This window comes from Zonotrichia albicollis, chromosome 3 (assembly GCF_047830755.1).
Source record: "Zonotrichia albicollis isolate bZonAlb1 chromosome 3, bZonAlb1.hap1, whole genome shotgun sequence".
Lineage (NCBI taxonomy): Eukaryota > Metazoa > Chordata > Aves > Passeriformes > Passerellidae > Zonotrichia > Zonotrichia albicollis.
The window spans coordinates 86,587,013-86,595,171 of record NC_133821.1 but is presented as its reverse complement, the minus strand read 5'-3'; the positions used below and the strand labels follow the sequence as shown (position 1 = coordinate 86,595,171).

The window sequence follows — 8,159 nt, the reverse complement described above, 5'->3', positions numbered from 1 at the left end:
CTTCTTCCTAGGTTGTTAAAATACAGGACTGTAGGAAATATTTTATCAAGCTTTTAGCCTTTAATGATAACAATATGTTTAAGGCATTTTCTTTCTAGTTTTAAATTTTCCAAGTTATGGGTAGTGCTTATATACATATAATATGATACAATGTAGTAGATATAAAAACAGTTATCACGCATTTTTGCAATTTATGAAGAATGGGATAAAAAAAGGAAAAGTATTCATAAATTACTTGTGGAATTGTCTAGTGAAGTGAGAAGGTTTGTGTATGATTTGAGATTACTCATAACAATTGGATTTAAATCTGACTATAAATTGCTACAACATGATTATAAAATACTGAATATTGGAAGTATAAAATGTCAAGTGGATTTATTGGTAATAAGAGGAAGCGAATGCCTGTGGGACAAAATACATTGATGACTATGACAAGTAGAAATTGGGAGAGGAAATGGAAATCAATGAGGACAGATCTGAAATTATCAATTCGTATCAAATAGCAGCTAAAATATCTAGGAAATAGTATGAAAATGTAGAAATGTATTCTGTTTTATAAGCATGTGGAGCATTCCATCTGTAATTATAGTCACTTGTATGGTAAAGAATTCGTAAGTTTGTAAAAAGCCTAGAAAAAGGGAGTGAAATGGTTTAGAAATGTGGCACATAGGCTGGACAGAGTCTGGCTATTTCATGTCTGATGAGGAGCAAGTGAATAAGAAATAGTCACTCTCACAGTGCCAGAAAGAGGGTCACCAATGAAATTATTGTATAACGTTTAATTAAATTACAAAACTGATTTCCACAGGATGTTGTGGAGACCAAGATATAAATGTGGCCAAAAAGGGATCAGACGAATTCAGGAGAGCTAATTTAATCAGTGATTATTAGCCATGATAGTCTGGAGAATCAATGGAGAGAGGACAGCACCTCCAACCTATGACTCATCCCAACCCAGGAGAAGTGTCTTAGATGAACTTGCTGAGTCTCTACCTGGAGATGACTGTCTCTGTATTGGTCTCAATTACTAACTTAGTACAAACAAAATTTGAGAGCATTAAAGAAAGCTGATTTAAATCCCACGATAGATGTTACTTTCCTGAACTAAAGATGTGGGGCATTTTTGTAATTAAAAAAGCTGTGGGTGCAATCCAGTGGTGAAGAGAGTGTTTGATTATAAAGAAAGGATATTTTCCTATTTGTCACTCAAGATTTCTTTTTCTTTCCTGCAATTGGTTTAATTTGTATGCTTTATAGCAGAAGTATAATAAATATGAAAGAGATTATATAATCTCCAAAGAGATTATATCATTCCTCTGGAATCATTAGAGAGAGCAACAACCATTTTTATATTAAACCTTTTTACCTCCACATTCTCCAGTGATGAGTGAAGTAATCATGAGGTAATGCCAAGGAAGGCAGTGTTTGATATTTGTAGCTTTCCAGATTCAACAGACTTAAATAGTCCATGGTAGCTGCCAGTGCAGTTCCTGCTTATTATCATGGTTGGGAATAAAAATATTTCACCCACTGCTGTCTCCTGTCACCTGGGAGCAGCAGTTGCTGTGAAAGGCTCAGCCATGTCCAGGCTCTTTGTCCTTGCTTGTTATCTCCAACAATTCCCCCTCAATTTGGAGAGATCCTCCTTGATCAGCTTTGGCAAAAGCCTTGATGCTGTCTCTGCAAATGCAGGTCTACTAGAAAATAAAACTGCCTTATTATGGTTCCTTTTCCTTTTTTTGTCCAGCACCTTTGTATTTCAGTTCCACAGACCTCAACTATTCCCATGGACAATTCAGTGACAGACAGCCCTAAATTAGGGAAAAAACATCCTGTCCCTTAAGAATTAGAGTTATATATCATGCTTTCCAGGATTCATAGCCTACATTTTTGTAAAAAAAAAAAAGCATAATTTTTCTTGCTTGTTTTTCTAAAATAGTTTCCTCAGTGGGTCCTTATCTACCAAAGGTGGACAGTGAATCAGAACAAAATTATATTTTCCTAGACAATTTAATGGAACTGTAGGCTGCTATTTTAGATTTGCAATTTTGAGACCTTTGGAAAGATTTCTGAGTCAGCTTGTCTGTGCTTAGCAACCTCCATCAATTGCTTTATCCTCATGGTTGTTAAACTGAAGGAATTCAGACAACAGTTTTTGTGAATTTCATAGTTTATGTAACTTTATTTGTTTTCCTCCATATTTTTATCTGCTTCACCATTGCTTTTTTTTCTGTTTTGTTGAATGTATTTCTATGGCCTGTCCCAGAGCTGTTCCTTTGCAGCAGCTTTCCATGTGCTTTGCTGAAGGAGTTCTGCACGCACTGATATCAACCCAAATCAAAATGTTGCTTACCTTTCTATGTCATCTCCAAAAATATAACTCCTGAACTCTGTGTCCTAGAAAAACAAGCATTTTACAAAGTGGTCTGAAAAATAGGCACCTTTTTAAACTAAAAAAGCCCAAAACACAACGAACCTGTTGTCCTTTGCAGGATGAGGCACAGAAGCTGGATGAAAATGGATGAGGTAGTACTACAAATGTGTGGTGTGTTGTATTGGTCTCATTTGTTTTCTTTCTTTGGTATAGATTTTATTATTCTTGACCATGGTAAATGCTACTGGAATTTAGACTGTATCTCTCTCTGTTTTCTCATTTTGTATACCTTTTCTTATTTCACAAAAAAAAAAAAAAAGTTTGCACACACATGGATTCAGCTGAGCAATTTATCAGTTTTATTAGCACAGCAATGGTAGCCAGTTTTTATACAAATTTCTTCCAGTAGAGCTCTCATTGAAAAACAGTTGGAAGAAATTGTTTCAATTACTTTTAATGTATGAAATGATGAAATTGTGCTGTCCTTTAGCACAAGAGGCTTTCTCTCTCTCCCTCCCTGTCTCCCTCTGGCATCATTTAGCAGAAAGACCATATGCTATGATTCGTATTTGGGACCCATGGAATGTTGTATGTTTTACCATGCTGCCTTGCAGAACTATTGTACTGTATAAATGAAGTCAAAACCCGAAGAAATAGCTAACAGCTTTCAAATGCTTCTTGGCTGAGATTTACTGGGTTGTATTTGTAGTTAGTCTTTAGTTATGAAGGACATACACAAGGCTCAGAGGCTTGCCATTAAGGTCATTAAATAATAATGAGGTTCCTGTACTGGGGACATAGAGTCTCCTCTGAGACAGCCAGCATTCCTTTTGCTTTGTCCTTTTTGCTCATTTTGCAGTTTCTATCAATATTAATGTCAGAGTGCATTCTTTTTTCCTCTCAATATACAACCTTTTTTCCTCTCAATATATAACCTTGCTAGTAGTTCTATCACCTGTAAAAATACTTACATTTTTCCAGGAAGAAGGGTTTATGAGGCTCATGTATATTACCTATGAGTGATTTCAAAGTGTTACTAATAGGTGTTAATTAACACATATTAATTGTTAATTAACAACGAGGAAAGGCCAAACTAATAGTTATGTGCATTATTGCTTTTTGATACTGTGTTTTCCAATAGATTCAGTCTGCATTAAAGCCATATTAAAATTTGAATCAATTTTGTGCTGTATGACAGAAATGGGATTGGCTGCTCTGGAAAGGAAATGTCCTAGAGGAGGAAGCACAGTTGTCAGTAAATACTTCTAAATTCAGACCTGGTGGGACTAGTTCAGTTTCACACATTCCCAGCTTTGACCTTTTTGCTCCAATATCCATTAAGGATCATAGTCAACGTTGAAAAATGAGGTCAGCTGTGATTTGGACCTCTTGTGCATTATTCTGTGAAATAGCAGAGGGGACTTGGTGGTGCTGGTTGGACTCAATGTTCTTCAAGATCTTTTCCAACCTGAACAATTCCGTGGTTCTGTGGTTGGATCCATGCAGGCACAGAGAGCAGGTGAGTTGGCAGCCCTGCTTTGGGCACTGCTGGCACAGCAGCTGGCTGCACATGCCCTCTTTGCTGCTTGGGTGTGTGCCTGCTGGAGTGGGCAGGAGGGCTCACAGCGTGATGTCTAGCACAGCATTGCACAGCAGTGTCAGTGTGTTAAGTGGCCTCAGAAACACCTTATTTCCCTCCCAGCTCTCAGATGCTGCCTGCATGGCATAAATGAGGATTAAGGGAAGGCAAACATTTTTCATAAACTCCAGAGGGAGAGCCTTTAGATGCAATCTTGATGAATCAATTTCAGTGAGCACGGTTTCTCTGCAATGACTTTTCTCTGCTATGGAAACAGGGCACTGCAGCATTTAACTGTTAGGTTCAAGCTGATGTTGGGAGTTGGTCTCTGCCCAGGTAACAATGACAGGGTGAGAGGAAATGGCTTCAAGTTGCATTAGGAGAAGTTTAGATTGGATATGAAGAAAAACTTCTTCACTCAAAGGGTGGTCAGACATAGGAATAGGCTGCTCAGGGAAGTAATGGTGTCACCATTCCTGTCAGTGTCATAAAAGCACACGGATGTGCCACCTGGGGATGTGGTTTAGGGGTGAACACACTGGTGCTGGGGTAAAGGTTGGAATTGATCTTAGATGTTTCTTCCAAGCTAAAGATTCTATGATTCAAAGTTAGAAGTCTTAGTCTGGAGGGGAAGATCTCATTTGGCTGGTCCATCTGCTTAAGTGGAGGTGTCTCGTGCCACCTGAAAGGACCTAAGGCGTCTGAGACATCCACCCTGTGTCTCAGCAGCTGAGTTCACTGGAGTGGCTGAAGTCATACCAGTGAGTACTTCTTAGGGCATCTCATCCTTGTTAACAGCCTGTCAGCTTAGAGCTAGATTGAAGGAACTAAAATTTTATTTCAAATGAGCCATCCCACCACTCTAAGTAAAATTTTTATATTTATTCCAAACCATAGTACCAAAAGTGATGAAAAAACGATGCATTTCATAGCAGGGCAAAGAAAGAATTTTTATTCGAAAGTTCTACCTTAGGGAAAGCATTTTCAATTTTTCTTCTGGCTTTCTGTCATAGTCAAGTCTACTTCTGATTGAGTTTTAGATACCTTATCCCTGTCCAAGCTGTGTATGCGATTCATCTGTTCACTCATTTGTATGAGTAACATTTTTGATCAACCCTGTGTCCAACTCAAAGGTGTAAAGCCATTGATTTCATTCTGCAGAATTATGATTCATCTTCTCAGTAATATATTTCCTCTGCATTTAATCAGGCTCCATCTGAAGCAGTCACAAGGGACAGTTCTGGAGATTCATTTGTAATGAGTTTGGGGGAGCATTGCGTCAATGGATCACTAGCCACAATGATACAAGCACTTTATTTTGAATTTGAAAGGTTTTTAGTAAAATAAAAAGCTGTAATCTGCTTTCCTGCTCACCACTCCTGTTAACAGCAGCTGTAACACAGCCACGTGGTTTTTTGTAATGTAGAGTTTAGCCCATAGGTTAAAATGATCTGTTGAAATCAGCTCATGTACAGCAGTCATGGGTGTGCAAAAGCCAGCTAACACCAGGGTCTGGGGTGCTCCTTTTCATGCAGAAATGGAATGGAAATGAAGGTTTGAAGTGTGTCTGTATGTGTTAGCTTATATTTATTTCAGTTATCACAACACTATTTATAGACCGTGTGCTGATATCACTGCTCAGTTTTACTCCACCCTTTGCGAATCACAGTTGTCATCACAGGACACAGGAGCTAGATGAAAAAGAGATCCTGTCACTACTGTGTGAGTTGGGAACAGAGAGAAACCAGTCTGAGCACTGATCTTGGCTGCTGTTATTCCCAGCAGACTGGAGGAGGGCCATACAGTGCTCACCATACCTGCTTCTCCCTGAGAATCCAGTGCAGTAAGACAAGGCTTTGCACCACTGGACATGGCTGCTAAAGGGACTCTGTTGGGTAAAGAGGGAGGTGGATATTAGAGATGAGTTGGAGGGAGAAGCTAATATAGCATTTAGATGGTCAGAGTGAAATTTGTTGCAAAAGAATATTGTATTTAATAATAATAAAAAAGATTTTTCTTAGAGGCCAGTACATTACGTGGTTAAGAACTATATTGAGGAAAAATCAGGAAATGACAAGGGCATAATGAAACAATCCTGAACAATTTGATCTCTGCAGTTCAGCTATTTAAAACGATTTTGTTTTGTGGGGGCCTGGAAAAGAGCGGAAGAGAGTTTTTCCACTGCTATGAGGGACATAAATAGCATTGTGGGAAGGATTGCATTTGGAACACCAGCATGTTGTACTTGTAATGGCATTAATCACACCTGAATAAGTGTTGTGATGCATAGGAATAGCAATGGACTTTGGCAAATGTATGTTTTTCCTAGTGAGATCAGGAACAGCATTAGGTTATCCACCACCAATGAGCAAGGTGGGACTTTTCTTGCGTCACTTTAAGCATTTAGAAATCCAGTTTCAGATCCAAGAAGGTTTAGAGGGCTGCCTCTACAAGTGGCAGAAGGAAAGAGATGCTTGCTGATTCATTCTGTCTTAAAATACACACACATATATTCATCCTGCCTCTTTCAGATGTCTCTTCTGCATGGGGTGAATCACTGAAATTTCTGGCCCTCTCCATTGACTGCAGAGGGGCCAAAGACAACTGACTTTTTAAACAGCAAAGATTTGATTAATCCACCTTTGCAGGAGTCAGGGCAGTTATTGTGATGAGGAAAATGGATATAAGAGAAGACTGAAGCGTGTACTATCAAGACAATGACTTATGAGTCAGAGTTCTAAAAAGGCACCTGACAGAGTCAAACTCAAATTAAAATAAAGCTGGAAGGTGAACAGTAAAAGTACTTCTTGGTAAGCCTATCACCTTAGGGAATTTGGTTTAGCATGTATCAGACAGAAGAGTAAAATGAAATTTCAAACTAACAATAAAACAAACTGATAGCAAATAAAACATCCTGTAATTTAAGAGAGAAAGCACATGTTAACTTCTTAAATAGCATTATTTTATTTTTTTAATACCATTGTTACAGATGAATATTTATTTACAGACAAATGAAAACTAAGAAAAAAATTGTGCATACATGTAAATGAAGTCAAGGCAGTGGCTAAAGTCTAAAAAACCGTATCCCCAAGCGTGAACCTTCAATAATCTTTATCTCAAAGAAAAGCAGCATTTTAATTGATGCTAGAATTGAGACTAGTCTCTACAAATTGACAAAAAAATCTGTGTCTCGGGCAGAGGAAATGTTGATACACTTTGGCGTAACAAAAGAAAATAATTGTTTACAGTCCACACAAATGTAGAATGGTTCCAGAACACTGGAACATGCTCAGGGAAGCTATAATGTTCAGGCATGCCTTGTCAATCTTCCCCCAAAAAAGAGATGTTTACAGCAACTATCCCAGAAAAGGTTCAGTACTGAATATTGGACAGATCTCTGACATATCTAAAATTGTATAAAACACTCTTTGAAATGCAAGGCTCAGCAAGTGACCTTTATGTAATGCTGCTGTGCAATTTTTTCCTGTGGCCACTTTGAAGTTGTAATGTCCAGGAGGTTACAGATTTCTCATCTCATGAGGGAAAGACTATTGGAAACCATATTCTAGAATAAAACCTCAGAGAAAGCAGTCAAAAACTCTTATATTTCATATAAGGTACAAAACAAATCTGTCACAGCAAGCTCTGATGTTGGAGCATTGTGGATAATTAGGTGATTGCAATGCTATTCATCATATGAATTATTAGAGAAAGGTAAATGTTCTGCAGGCATTTTAAGATTATTATTTACAAGGACAGAATTTACTGGACAATGGTTCAGTGAAGAAAATACTCATTCCATTGCTGAGAAATCAGTCTTCCTCTTCAAATCATACCTCTTTGTTAATTACTACCACCACTGTCTACAGACACTGGACCAATAGCAAAATGAAACTATGGCAACAGATTTACTCACGTATGTGTCTGACACTCAACATTAACAAGCTGATTGTTCTTGTCAGAAATTAATCACTAAATTCTGTAGAATATATAAATAACTAAATTTTATTGAAATATTGGAAAAAAGGGGACTTGGAAGAAAATAAACCAGAAACAAACAAGTTTGAGCTATGACGTATCAAGGCCAAATAATGGAGGTAAGGGGGAAGCAAAAATTTTCTTAAAGAGAACTCAGCATTCAGAGTCTAAGCTTTCTCCAGAAATGTGGACTCTCCTCCATGTGATCTAAAAGAGCCTGAAAGAAAG

At 37.9% G+C, this 8,159-nt stretch overlaps 1 protein-coding gene across 2 annotated transcripts in view; it reads left to right on the top strand.

The window, feature by feature from the left end:
- The window catches only part of VSNL1 (visinin like 1), an 87,942-nt gene that overhangs the window by 22,606 nt on the left and 57,177 nt on the right, over positions 1 to 8,159 (top strand). The window lies entirely within an intron of this gene.